Source organism: Lissotriton vulgaris, chromosome 9 (genome assembly GCF_964263255.1).
Source record: "Lissotriton vulgaris chromosome 9, aLisVul1.2, whole genome shotgun sequence".
NCBI lineage: Eukaryota > Metazoa > Chordata > Amphibia > Caudata > Salamandridae > Lissotriton > Lissotriton vulgaris.
The window spans coordinates 485,079,003-485,094,173 of record NC_141697.1 but is presented as its reverse complement, the minus strand read 5'-3'; positions in this window follow the sequence as shown (position 1 = coordinate 485,094,173).

Genomic DNA, 15,171 nt, shown 5'->3' with positions numbered 1-15,171 from the left:
ACACGATCAGCTTTTTGGACATACAAATAAGGTCCGAGCAGGGATACCTGTACACTACTCTATACAGGAAGAGTAGTGAGCGTAATACGCTCCTTAGGTATTCGAGTCACAATCCATCGGAACCTCAGGGACAACCTCCCCTTTGGGCAGTTCCTGAGGCTCCGAAGGAATTGTACAAGGAAGGAGGATTTCTTTGACGAGTCATCTCTCTTGATAGCTAGACTAAGCGAGAGGGGTTACCCCATACGCCTACTCAAGAAGGCACGTAAGCGAGCTTGGCACAATCACAGGGATCAATTGCTTATGATACATGAGAAGGACAAAAGTGAAGAAAGGTTAGTTTGTGTGACAACGTTTAATACCAGAAGCAATCAGATTAAAAAAGTCATAAATCGACATTGGCATCTGGTACAAGACGAAGTGGGTGGACTTCCAACACCCTTACACGCTTTCAGAAAAGGGAAGAGCATCAGGGACCACCTAATTAAATCACTCCTTCCAGTAACGTCAGTCCCCTCCCAAACCACATTATGGGGTTTACCGCCAGTAATGGGACATAAAAAATGCGGGAATTGTAAAGCATGCCCCCTGACTGTGGAATGCACCACCTTCTCACACAACGATCAGACACACACGTTGAAAGTACATAGCAACTGTAATACCACAGGGGTGATCTATGCCATCTTGTGCCCCTGTGGTTTTATGTACGTGGGACAAACTATACAGAGAGTAAAGTGCAGGATTCTCAAACATGTCAGTCGGATACGGTGTAAAACAGTGGGAGCTCCACTCGTACAACATTTCACGACATTTGCACATCCACCTGAGAGTATCAAATGGTGGGTTGTGGAGAAGGTACAAGTGAATCCAAGAGGAGGTGAACTCCAGAGCATTTTGAGCAGAAGAGAATGCCGTTGGATATACCTTCTAGACACGGCTCATAAGGGTCTAAATGAATTGGAGGAAATTAACAGACAGGCGGCAATTCTCTAATTTTACTCTGAGCTGCTGAAGTCAATGACTATATGAAACACTGATATTGTTTGTTTGTTTTTTCCTGTTAAGTAATTTGTAAATATTGTGGTAAAGTGTTTTGTGGTAATTTATACATATTGCGAAAAGTGTTTTGTGAAATGTCCTTGTAAATACGTTTTTAACATGTATACATCAATGGGAATTGGGTTTGACAATTGCCTTCCCAAACTAAGATGGCCGCCATATTTTGTATCATTGTTAGATATTACCTTGTGAATCGTGGGTATAATTGGCAAATATGCATAAAATTGTTTATATATATTTAGCCAGGAGTTGTTTGTTTACAATACCTTAAATTCTAAGGTTCATTCAGTGCACCTCGATAACAACTAACAATGGTGGCGAACAAACCAAAAAACCCCTAGCGCTCTTTATGAAACAGGGATTCAGTCACTCTGCCCGTATTTGATGATTGGAGGCGAATAACGGAGCTTGCCAAAAGACCGGCGTAGTCCTTCTTCGTTTTCCGCCAACAGGAAGTAGACCGATCTAAACAAAAACAAGGTGTTGGGCAACGCCGCGGTTCACCCGCGATCAGTTGTCCTGGGTTTTCCTACAGACGCGTGTCTAATCTAAGCAACTCCGCCTTCATTTCTCTGTAAGCACGATACAAGACCCTTGTTCACTCGTTAAGAATACCACCCCAGGCCTTAATTTTAGACAGGCACTCATACTGGGTTTTCATTTCAGCTGCCTGACTGCTTTTCTCAAAATCGGCAAGTGACCAACCTTTAGCCCATCGACTAAGCTACAAAAATTAACCTATTCAGGTAATGGCTTCCTGTGTTCTGTCTATTTATTCACTTGTTTGGAAGCGCCATAATACTGGGTGTTTTCCTTACTTTTCGGTCCTTCATTCCTCAGGGTCAATATTTCGTGAAGAGTTGCCTGACCAATATTTTACATTGAAATTGCCCAATACCTACGATTGGAATCAGAATATAAGCCTCCTGTTTTCAAAGACATGGAGTGGCACATGTGCATCCGCTTAGGATAGGAAACCCTAATACATTGAAGAGGTAATTATTTAATATAATTTCTCTCTGATGTGAACATTTTGGAAAATACATGCCCTTATACATAGGCTCCTTATTGATTTTCCAGAACACTTGGACAATAATTTTTCTGGATTCATAAGGACTGAGTCAATTTGGAGTGGGAATAACGACCACTACATCCCGAGAAGGGTAAGCACTCTTGGATTTCTGCCCTTGTTTTAAGTGATTAGGCAACAGCCCCAACCCTCATGGTTATTTATATTTTTCATAGGGTCATCAATGAGATCCCTGTGTTGCCCCGTCCTATCTGTCCTGAAGAAGACTCGCATGGCCCAGGCATAATCAACCGCAAGGCCGCAAGACGAGTCGAAACATCGACATTTATTAAAAACCTGGACCACCAACTGTATCTCCCTCTATGATATAGTGCAGACATCTTTACATCTTACGCCTTAGAATAACATTAGGGATTGTATGCTGACTAATTGAAGTGGCCAGGACATATTGTTCCGGCCTTGATTGGCTGGTGTTTTTTGAATCATTTAGAATATCTTTATAATTCTGTGTGATTTCCTTTCCTTTCATCTCACCACGTTCACGCTCTTTTGACACCTCTTTTTGCTTTACTGCACGCTCTAAATACGGGGCAATGTATATAAGAAAATGTACATAATATTGTGAATTCGCTTTCAATATGATAATAGATTAAAAATATTGCATATATACTTGGAGTCTGTTGCTGTTGCCTATCTTCTTTATGTTCATCATTGATTGAGCAGGGTTGTTTAAATAACATACGCCTTTTAATTGAATAAGTTTTGATTTATTGCTCGTTGAGAAATATATAGGTCTCGGACCATTGTTTGTTTATATTAGGAAACACAAAGCTGGCTGACATGGAATCACCTGAAGCTTAATGCTCTAAAAACAGAATTCCTCCTAATCTCACCACACAAGCAATCCCTGGAATTGGAACAATGGCTGAATCAACTTACTGCTCTAAGTTGTAGACCTCACCTTGTGGGCTCAGCATCCTCGCTTGGTATTATATTTGGCAGTAGTTTGAACATGCAAAAGCACATCAGCTCCCTCACCAAAGGAGCGAATTTCCAACTCAGCATCTTAACCACTTGGATGCTAAGGGTGGTGCCTGCATATCAATGTAATTTCCATTGAAATCAATGGAAATTCCATGACGAGTTACCCTTGTCATTAGCGGCGAAGAGGTTAAGGAAGCTCAAACCCTTTCTCCCTGCCCAAGACCTAAAGGTTGCAGTGCAAGCGTTAGTAATCGCAAAGCTGGACTATGGCAGCACAACGCTGTGTAGCTTGCCCTCAATACTGCTACTAGGCTGATAACTGGAGCTAAAAAAATACAACAAAATCCCTCCAGACCTTCTGGCCCTGAAGTGGCTCCCATATGAAGCTCTGATACTGTTGAAAATTGGACACATAGCACACAAAGCCTACAAGACATCGCTGTACCTCACCCAGAAACTGGAGCTCTCATGTGGCACAAAAGCCTCCAGAAGTGCCAGCACCCTTTTACTCAAACCACAAAAACGCAAGAAAATAAATACTTCCAAGCGAACCTTCACAGGCATGGCGCAGAGGATCTGGAACTCTCCCCCCCTCCCACCAAAGTCAGGGGGATCCCTTCCACTGTCCGCTTCAAACTGGAAGTTAAAGGACTCTTGATGTAGAAATATCTGCCTCATTCCGCCTTCCCCACCTGACCTGAGGTCCATAGCTGCTGTTTATAGCCCAGAGGCCTAGCTGGCGTGCTTGCTGGACGATTTTTTTAAATGTTGTACTTTTCGCTTTGTTGACTCTGTATGTTTACCTATACCCTCCATGCTGCATAATCTGTAAAGCGCTCTGATACCCTCGGTGGTCATGTTCGCACTATATAACACTTTATAAATAAATAAATAACATAAATAAATGTGCTCCAAGTTGCCTAGCCACCCCCATATACTGCAGTCTCTGGATCTTTAATGTGTTTACTTGCCTTTGTCTTTGTGTCCTCCATTCCATCCTTCTCCTGATTGTACATCACCACTGCCTTCCCCTGCAGCTTCTCCTGCACTCCTTTTGCTGCGGTCTGACATCTTTGCTTCAGCTCCTCCTTCAGTAGCTCAACCACCCGTGCTGCATCATCATCAACTTGCACCTCTTTGCCTACCCATGCGTCCACATGCCATCTTTTCGCAAAAGGATGTCTCCACTTTCTTTGTTACCCCCCACACACTCACCCCCATGGACACCTTGCCTTGTTGAAGTGCATTGCCCTCTTTTCCACCAGTACCCTTACCTTCTTCAAGGTATGCCTCCTCTGTGGATCCAGCCACCCAACCAGTTGTGAAGAGACTCCACCAACTAATTCCATCTGACATACGCCCTTCCATTGTGACACTCCTGTAACAAACTATGAACAAGTGCATTATATGAGCCCCCTAAGCACCCCTCACCCTCCAGATATCCCTTTCTTCCTGTGCATCATCCAATACTCCCCCTTCTTCAAAGCTTGTTTTGTCAAAATCCATTTGCTTCTGCTCCTCACCTCGCTCCTCCAACCCTATGGGCCCCAAGGCCTGCCTCTCAAACCTGTTGTTCACCCTAGGTTCCACTCTTGTATCCCTCTCTGAGGGAGCGCAGGGTGCCGTGGTGCACCCTCCTGTCTCATTCCCCAACTGACACTGTTTGCAACCACTGCACGCCATTCAAGGGCTGCATTTACCCGTCCCGGCTTTTGCACTACGGAGGCCACCCCAAACCTTTGCTTAGCAGGGTTGTCGCCATTCCCCAAACCCTACCATCTCTTCTCCTCAGGGCCTGTCAGCTGCATAAGACTGTTGAGTCTGCATGTTTGGCCTGATGCAGTCCCTGAGAAAGAAAAGGCAGGTCTGGCTTGCCATTGTTAGTGGCTCTCTCCCTTGTCACCCTGATCTGGCACCCAAATCCACCTTCTCCTTGTCGCAACAAGCCTCTCTACCCTGCCCAATTACCTGTTCTTGCCACCTATTCCAGAAAGCCACCTGCCCCCGTGTTCCTGCTCCTGCTGATTGGCTGCTCCTCCTTGCCGGTGCCCTCTCCTCAGTTGAACTGCGCCATGCATGTCTTCACCAGGGGCTTCACCTCCATTGCCCCTCTCCCGCCACTTTTCTTCCCTCCTCCTCCCCAGGCCTACACTAGGGCTGCCTCAAGTAAGGGCAAAGCAGGACCCTCCACATATTGCTGGGCCCCCTCCCCTGGCAAATGCGCCCTGCTCCTTGCTGTTCTTCTTCGTTGCACTCTGCCCTCACCCCCCTTATTACCTCCAGAAAACTCTGCATCACTATATGGGCTCTCTCTAGTCACCCCTCTGTATATTGCGACACTGGGGCCCATTTTACTACTCCTCCATCCGCTCCCCACCCCTGCCCCTTCTGGCTCCCTCGATTCACGCCTGACTTTTCCAAACTCCCCCTGGCCTGCTGGTCTATGGCAGTCAGCTCATCCCCTCCAAGTGCCCCTCCCTTGTTCCAGAGAATGACTTATTTCCCTATTCCCCCCCTTCGTTGCGCTCCACTGTGGAGTGAGCTGCCACTTTTGGAATCTCTGTGTCAATTTCAGTTCTACCCCTGCTGTCCCGACTGGGTCTTGACTCCGCCCCCTTCCCTGCCCATAAATGGCAGTGCAGGCCGTAGCGCTGGGCCTCCCAGTATGCGAGCCACATGCACTTCTCGAGGCCACTCTCCAGCTCACTGAGCGGCCCCTAACGATTACCTACACACCGTTGCCACAACATGGGGGTGAGCAAGCGAGAAACACTGCTGCCCCCCCCCCCCCCCGTCCGCTGCATGCACCATGACCAGTGCACAGAGGGTGAGCAAATCTGTGTGACCTGCCTTAGCCTCACAAATCCTTCATACTACCTAACACTACCTATGCTACAATTGCTCCTGACAAAAAAAACGCTACTGACGTGGCACTGGCAGACACTGTGCCACCTGCAAAATGGTGATTAGCTCTATAAAATGGCTGTTATATAATGAGCTTAAAGCCCAACACAACCCAGCCCAGGAGAAGCCTGATGTTGCCTTGGCTGCAAAATGTCCCAAACTCTCTGGGAGGCACACCTCCTTGCGGTCCGCTGCCCTCAACACCCATGCCGTTGGAAGCCTCGCTTGCCTCCACACTCATTAAGTGGTACTCTCGGCCTCGCCATGATGATTGCTGCATGCTGCTTACTTGGGCAAAGGGCCTGGTCGAATCTCCACACTAATGACAGTCAAATTGTACAGGCGTCAGAGACGACTAAGAGGAATATGACGCAGGTTATAGAGGTTTCAAATTACGAGAAACATCTGGTAATCCTTCTCTAGCACCTCTTGGCATAGCTGCTGTATTCTATTTGCAAATATACCTCGGCTTAAATGATACACTCTTTCGATTGGTAAAGAAGGTGACTGGTTTTCTATTATTCAGTGTAGCTGTTACCTATCAGCTTATAATACCAGTGAAGCTAAAGACTGTTATGAGTCAAACTCATTACCTCCTCAACCCTTCATCCTCTAAACATTAATAGATGAGGGAACACATTTATCAAATCTTTGTGAGGTCATACAAAGTGGCACAGAGAGCACCGAAGTCTGGAAAGTTGCACTTTTGTAGCATAAATAGTGCTTTGTATTGCTTTGCACTACATTGCATTAAAAAGGTGTTCTACGGGTGTACTTGGGCATTCCAACATACTATCCATGGCTGTAATGACAGGTGATGGAGCAAGGTTTTGTACGTAAAGAAATTTGATCGGATTCAGCCCTCTTGAATTAACATGTAACTAATTAATCAACATGTTTAGTATTATTAACAAATGCACCACATGACATTTCAAGCATCTAGTGGAAGCTTACATATGTGCTTTTACTAACAGTAACCTAAGTGTCTAAAAATGTCCGCCAAAAACGCAGGAAATCTTCTGCGCATGCGTCTGCCACATCTAAGTGGTGTGACACATCTCTGCTTTTCGTGGGAAATCTTTGCAGCTGCGCACTAGTGCTAAGATGGCCGCTTCATGCTTTAACATACTGATGCACATGCTCCAGCTTTAACTAAACTTTGTTCGCTCTGCTTAACTATTAATGTTATAGCTTAAATAAAGTAGTGGTAGTAGAGTAGAAATAAGTGTTATGCAGTGTATTCATTTATTTTTGCATTCCAATGCGTCTCTCTTTGACTTTAATAATAGCTTGTATTTGTGCCTGAAGGATGACTTGTAATGTCATATTGAATCTGCACTGCATATGAACCAAAAGTACTGAAAGTCCTAGAGCAGTGGCATTGAACTGATGCCAATGACAGACTTGCCTGCGATGCGCCTGGGAAACCGACCCCATGACCTGCAAAGAGGAAGACAACTTGCAAATTTGTTTAACAATTTACACTAAATGAAATAATATTGCTGGGTGGAATAAAAATCATGGGAAAGTAAATTATGGGCGGGAACATTGATCAACGTTATTGAACGAGAATGATTTCATTCTGGTATGGGTGATAACCTCTCCTCGCCTTTCTGACTAATCAAATTAAGGGAATACATGCATTTGCAACATTGGGGGGTGGTACATTGCCCTGGAAAATAGTATAATTAAGGTAGGTTTAGTCAGTTACATTGTCCGACTTGTCACAGACCTGTCACTGACCCAACGTATGCTGAAGGAGAATCAAGAGCAGAGTGCTAGTCGAGCACTCCATCGGAAGAATCGGGAGTTTGGCTAAGTGAGAAGATTCGATGACCCACTCGGGGTCCGAGTGTTAGCCGCAGAGAGGGGTGTAACGCTGGCATTGCACTTAGTTGAGGATACCTATGCTGACCTACACCTGTTCTGTCCTATTGGCACCTGATTTGTCGGGAGCCATTTTTCTCTTTGTCACAGCCCGTGGCCAGGGTTGGTCCTCGCACCATTCTAGGTAAATATATGTCCTTGTACAGTTTTCCTTTCTCACCCTTCCCAGTTACCAATGTCTAAAGATTCATCTTTAAAGTTTTGCAGAACTATTGTTTTAATAATTATTTTCTTACTTGAAAGAATTTTTATCTCATTTGTATTGCTCATGATTCAAACCCAATCGCATAGATAAAGAGTTTTAAACATTCTCCTGAGTCAGTGGTTATTTCATAAAGGTAAATGTTATATTTCTACCTATTATTCTAACACCCTTTTTGATCCTTAGGACTTATAGTACAGGTGCCAAGGATTTGGTAAGATATGGTGCGCAGGTATAAGTCCTAACAATTAATTAAAATTCTGATAGTCATGAAGGTGAAGCAGGATTACCGGTTCAAGGTGTGAATGTTTATGGGCCCAGGTGAGTATGGTAAACTGGGCTGGTAATCCCGCACGGCATCAGTATTTCTTATTGATGGAGCAAGGTTTCGTACGTAAAGAAACTTGCTCGGATTCAGCCCTCTCGAATTAACATGTCACTAATTAATCAACATGTTTTGCATTTCTAACAAATGCACCGCACAACATTTCTAGCATCATGGGGAAGCTTGTGTATGTGCTTTTACTAACAGTAACCGGAGTGTATAAAAATGGCTGCCGAAAACGTGGGAACTCTTCTGCGTATGCGTCTGCCACATCCACGTGGTGTGGCGCATCTCTGCTTTTGGTGGGAAATCTTTGCAGCTGCGCACTAGTGCCAAGATGGCCACTTCATGCTTTAACACACTGATGCACATGCTCCAGCTTTAACTAAACTTTGTTCGTTCTGCTTAACTATTAATGCTATAGTTTAAATAAAGTAATGGGAATAGAGTAGAAATAAGTGGTACACAATGCATTCATTTATTTTTGCATTCTAATGTGTCTCTCTTTGACTTTATTATTAGCTCGTATTTGGGTCTGAAGCGTGACTTGTAACGCCATATTGAATCCGCACTGCGTATGAACAAAAAGCACTGAAAGTCCTCGAGCAGTGGCATTGAACTGATACAAATGACAGACTCGCCTGCGATGTGCCTGGGAAACTGACCCCATGACCTGCAAAGAGGAAGACAACTTGCAAATTTGTTTAACAATGTACACTAAATGAAATAATATTGCTTGGTGGAGTAAATTATTGGCAGGAACATTGATCAACATTATTGAACGAGAATGATTTCATACTGGTATGGTGTGATGACCTCTCCTCGCCTTTCTGACCAATCAAATGAAGGGAATACATGCATTTGCAACATTGGGGGGTGGTACATTGCCCTGGAAAATAGTATAACTAAGGTAGGCTTAGTCAGTTAGATTGTCCGACTTGTCACAGACCTGTCACTGACCCAATGTATGCTGAAGGAGAATTGAGAGCAGAGTGCTAGTCGAGCACTCTATCAGAAGAATTGGGAGTTTGGCTGAGGGAGAAGATCCGATGACCCAGTTGGGGCCTGAGTGTTAGCCGCAGAGAGGGGTGCAATGCAGGAGTTTAATTTAGTTGAGCATACCTGTCCTGACCTACACCTGTCCTTTCCTGTTGGCACCTGATTTGCCGGAAGCCCTTTTTCTCTTTGTCAAGCCCGTGGCCAGGTTTACTTAGAGCTGACAACTTTGCATGCTCAGAATTGTATGAAAGGATCATTGCAGGTCAGATCTATACTGTCTTAAGTAAGGTCTAGGACCATTATTTTCTGTGTATATTAACGCCCAGATCCAAGACATGAATTGGATTACCCCGTTTCATAATGGCCACAAATTGCCATAGCCACATCTACTAATGAATATTAAACCTACATCACTTCACCTGGGATGAATTCATTAACCGAGTTTCTCTCCGGCCGTGAAAATTGCTGAGCCGAAGTTACCCCCATTCGTTTTTCAGCACCACAGCGATCGGTGAGACAATCAAATTGGGCATACATCATTGGCCAGATGGTCCTGCCATTCTGCCTTCTCGCACGTCTTTTGCCAACTTCTCCCTCACAACATATTTATGGGTCACCACAGATTTCAAATTGGCAGCCCATCTTGTGATTCTGGGTCCCCTGCTCGCCAAACAAAACTCCTGCAAAAAATGGATGCTCAAAAACTCTGTGTCCTTATATTCAGTCAACAAATCGTCAAGCGGGTTGCCCTTATTTTGCATATGAGCCTTTGCCCATATTACCATGTGCACCCCCACCTCCTCTGCTACCTGCCACTGGCTTACCCTGCTTCCATTATAGCTCATTTGGTACTGGTTCCACTGTCCTGTTGTGTATCCTGTGCATTTCCTACCGCCCAAGGTACTGGACCAGTGAATGTCATCCCGAACGCTTTGAACATTCATGTCTGAACTTTCAATAGTCTCTAGTATACAAGTCTTCATTGAAGTCCCAGCATGTCCCCATTTTTCCCCCACTGTGTTTTGGCTGTAGTCCCCACATGCCCTATTTTGGGGCGGGGCTGAAAGGGCCAATACACTGATGGTAACCCACTCGTTGTGTAGTCCTCTTGCCAAACATCACTGTCCCCATCATTTCATGATATGTCAGTGTCTATTTCCCACCACTTCACCTCTGTGTCCCAAGCCACCCATGCCCTAAACTCATCATCATAACGTGCTCTTGCATACCCTCCATATGTGATGTGTGCCCTGCGAATGATGTCCATTTATTTAAAAAGAGAGGCACACTGCTCTGGATATCTTTCACAATATACGCTTGTGAAAATGAAAAAGGCTGCAGTTCAGTTCTCGATTGTCAAAGGCACCCTATGACGTCTAGACAATTCAACTTCATCCTCGTTTGACCGTCGTTGGCCCAAAATTCCCTGTGGAGGAGCTTCAGCATCTCCACATCCTCCCCCTTCCATATTCTTTCCTTGGTTGAACTCAACTCAACCAAACAAAAATCCATCCAAAAAAACAGTTTGAACTCATCAAGTCCCAAGCCAATAGTCATCCGAACCCCGCGTCTCTGGGTCAAGGGACACTGCCTAATTGTGAAGAATTTGCAGACTTCTTCACGGCTACGTCTAGAAAGATCAAATCTGAATTACAATCTGCCCAGGACCACCTGTAAATCAGGCCACAGACCTCTTTCTGTTCACTAGGCGGGTCTATCTCTGACCCTGTACATCCTGACTAGGAGTGGGTGGAATTTGCGTAGTCTTGCTACGCAAAGCTCTGTGGAACAGTAAAAAATCTCCGCGGGCATGCGAAAGTTCCACGAATACACGGAATTGCTAGTTCCACCCAATCGCAATGCTTTTTTTCCTGTTTGCGAACTCTGTTTGCATGCTCGGGGAGAAATATCTTGTGAACACGCAATTTGAAAGCGCAAACAAGCAAAAAATTCAGTGAAGCTGCGGATCGCAGAATTTTTGGCAATTCAGCGTTCTCCGCAAAATGCAAAATTACCCAAATTTCGCAAACAGAACAAAATTTAATGCACAGGCCTAATCCTGACCCCCTAAAAACAATGCATCCTGGAGTCTTTTCTAAACCCTGGATGAGTGCACTATTCACAAAACACTGTCGACTCTGAAACCTTCCAACCGTTACACTGACCCTCTGCCATCGAAATTCTTCCCGGAAGTGAGATCCTCTTTACTAACAGTGTGGACTAAGATCATCAACGCATCACTTCAGCAAAGGGATATTCCGGACTGCCTAACATTGGGACAAGTTACCCCGATCTTAAAGAAACCAACAGCTGATCCCACAGACCTGCATAACTTTCGCCCAATCTCTCACATCCCCACCCTGGCAGAGGTCCTGGAGAAATGTGTGTTGGCCCAACTCTACAACCACATCGACTATTTCCAACTCCTGGACAAATTCCATTTCGGTTTACGCCCGGGCCATAGAAAAGAGTCGGCTCTAACGCATATTGTCGATGATGCGCTAAAAATGCTGGACCACAAGGAGTCGTATCTACTGATCCTTCTCGACCTCTCAGCAGCATTTGATAATGTCAAACATGATAACCTAATTGACCTCCTGGAACACAGGATTGGGTTGTCTGGGCCAGTGCTTAACTGGTTCTCTTTGATCCTCACAAATAGATCTCAATCCTTCAAGGTGAACCAATCCTTGTCCTATCCTACACCGGTTACACTCGGGGTTCCACAAGGTTCAGTACCCTCTCCCTCACTCTTTAACTTGTTCATGGAGCCTCTAATACAAATGCTGAAATCATCCAGCATTCACTATCATATGTATGCTGATAACACCCACCTTTATTTGAAGATCGCCTCACCTAAGGACATTCAGTCCCTCAATTCAGTCCTGCTGGAAACACAAAGCTGACTGACATGGAATCACCTGAAGCTTAATGCTCTAAAAACAGAATTCCTCCTAATCTCACCCCACAAGCAATCCCTGGTCATGGAACAATGGCTGAATCAACTTACTGCTCTCAATTGTAGACCTCACCTTGTGGGCTCAGCATCCTTGCTTGGTATTATATTTTGACAGTAATTTGAACATGCAAAAACACATCAGCTCCCTCACCAAAGGAGCGAAGTTCCGACTCAGCATCTTAAGGAAGCTCAAACCCTTTCTCCATGCCCAAGACCTAAAGGTTGCAGTGCAAGCGTTAGTGATCACAAAGCTGGACTATGGCAGCACAATGCTATATAGCTTGCCCTCAATACTGCTACTAGGTTGATAACCGGAGATAAAAAATACAACAACATCCCTCCGGACCGTCTGGACCTGAAGTGGCTCCTATATGAAGCTCTGATACTGTTGAAAATTGGATACATAGCACACAAAGCCTTCAAGACTTCGCTGTACCTCACCCAGAAACTGGAGCTCTCATGTGGTACAAAAGCCTCAAGAAGTGCCAGCACCCTTTAACTCAAACCACAAAAACGCAAGAAAAAAACTACTTCTAAGCAAACCTTCTCAGGCATGGCGCAGAGGATCTGGAACTCTCCCCCCCTCCCACCGAAGTCAGGGGGATCCCTTCCACTGTCCGCTCCAAACTGGAAGTTAAAGGACTCTTGATGTAGAAATATCTGCCTCATTCCGCCTTCTCCACCTGACATGAGGTCCATAGCTGCTGTTTATAGCCCAGAGGCCTAGCTGGCGTGCTTGCTGGACGATTTTTTTTAAATGTTGTACTTTTCGCTTTGTTGACTCTGTATGTTTACCTATACCCTCCATGCTGCATAATCTGTGAAGTGCTCTGATGCCCTCGGTGGTCATGTTCGCACTATATAACACTTTATGAATAAATAAATAAAATAACTTAAATGTGCTCCAAGTTGCCTAGCCACCCCCATATACTGCAGTCTCTGGATCTTTAATTTGTTTACTTGCCTTTGTCTTTGTGTCCTCCATCCTATCCTTCTCCTGATTGTACATCACCTCTGCCTTCCCCTGTAGATTCTCCTGCACTCCTTTTGCTGCGGTCTGACATCTTCGATTCAGACCCTCCTTCAGTAGCTCAACCACCCCTGCTGTATCATCATCAACTTGCACCTCTGTGCCTACCCATGTGTCCACATGCCATCTTTTCGCAAAAGGACGCCTCCACTTTCTTTGTTACCCCCCACACACACCCCCATGGACACCTTGCCTTGTTGACGTGCATTGCCCTCTTTTCCACCAGTACCCTTACCTTCTTCAAGGTCGGCCTCCTCCTTGGATCCAGCCACTCAACCAGTTGTGAAGAGACTCCACCAGCTAATTCCATCTGACATATGCCCTTCCATTGTGACACTCCTGTAACCAACTATGAACAAGTGCATTATATGAGCCCCTAAGCACCCCTCACCCTCCACCTATCCTTTTCTTCCTGTGCATCATCCAATACTCCCCCTTCTTCAAAGCTTGTTTTGTCAAAATCCATTTGCTTCTGCTCCTCACCTAGCTCCTCCAACCCTATGGGCCCCATGGCCTGCCTCTCAAACCTGTTGTTCACCCTAGGTTTAACTCTGGTACCCCTCTCTGAGGGAGGACAGGGAGCCGTGGTGCACCCTCCTGTCTCATTCCCCAACTGACACTGTTTGCAACCACTGCACGCCATTCAAGGGCTGCATTTACCCGTCCCGGCTTTTGCACTACAGAGGCCACCCCAGACCTTTGCTTAGCAGGGTTGTCGCCATTCCCTAAACCCTGCCATCTCTTCTCCTCAGGGCCTGTCAGCTGCATAAGACTGTTGAGTCTGCATGTTCGGCCTGATGCAGTCTCTGAAAAAGAAAAGGCAGGTCTGGCTTGTCATTGTTAGTGGCCCTCTCCCTCTACTTGTCACCCTGATCTGGCACCAAAATCCACCTCGTCCCTGTCGCAACAAGCCTCTCTACCCTGCCCACTGACCTGTTCTTGCCACCTTTTCCAGAAAGCCACCGGCCCCGTGTTCCTGCTCCTGCTGATTGGCTGCTCCTCCTTGCCGGTGCCCCCTCCTCAGTTGAACTGCGCCATGCATGTCTTTGCCAGGGGCTTCACCTCCATTGCCCCTCTCCCTCCACTTTTCTTCCCTCCTCCTCCCCAGGCCTACACTAGGGCTGCCTCAAGTAAGGGCAAAGCAGGACCCTCCACATATTGCTGGGCCCCCTCCCCTGGCAAATGCGCCCTGCTCCTTGCTGTTCTTCTTCGTTGCACTCTGCCCTCACCCCCCTTAATACCTCCAGAAAACTCTGCATCACTCTAGGGGCTCTCTCTAGTCACCCCTCTGTATATTGCGACACTGGGGCCCATTTTACTACTCCTCCATCCGCTCCCCACCCCTGCCCCTTCTGGCTTCCTCAAAGTGCTCGATTCACGCCTGACTTTTCCAAACTCCCCCTGGTCTGCTGCTCTACGGCAGTCAGTTCATCCCCTCCAAGTGCCCCTCCCTTGTTCCAGAGAAGGACTTATTTCCCTATTCCCTCCCTTCGCTGCGCTCCACTGTGGAGTGAGCTGCCACTTTTGGAAGCTCTGTGTCAATTTCAGTTCTACCCCTTCTGTCCCGACTGGGTCTGGACTCCGCCCCCTTTCCTGCCCTTAAATGGCAGTGCAGGCCGTAGCGCTGGGCCTTCCAGTATGCGAGCCACATGCACTTCTCGAGGCCACTCACCAGCTCACTGAGCGGCCCCTAACGATTACCTACACACCGTTGCCAAAACATGGGGGTGAGCAAGCGAGAAACACTGCTGCCCCCCGTCCGCTGCATGCACCATGACCAGTGCACAGAGGG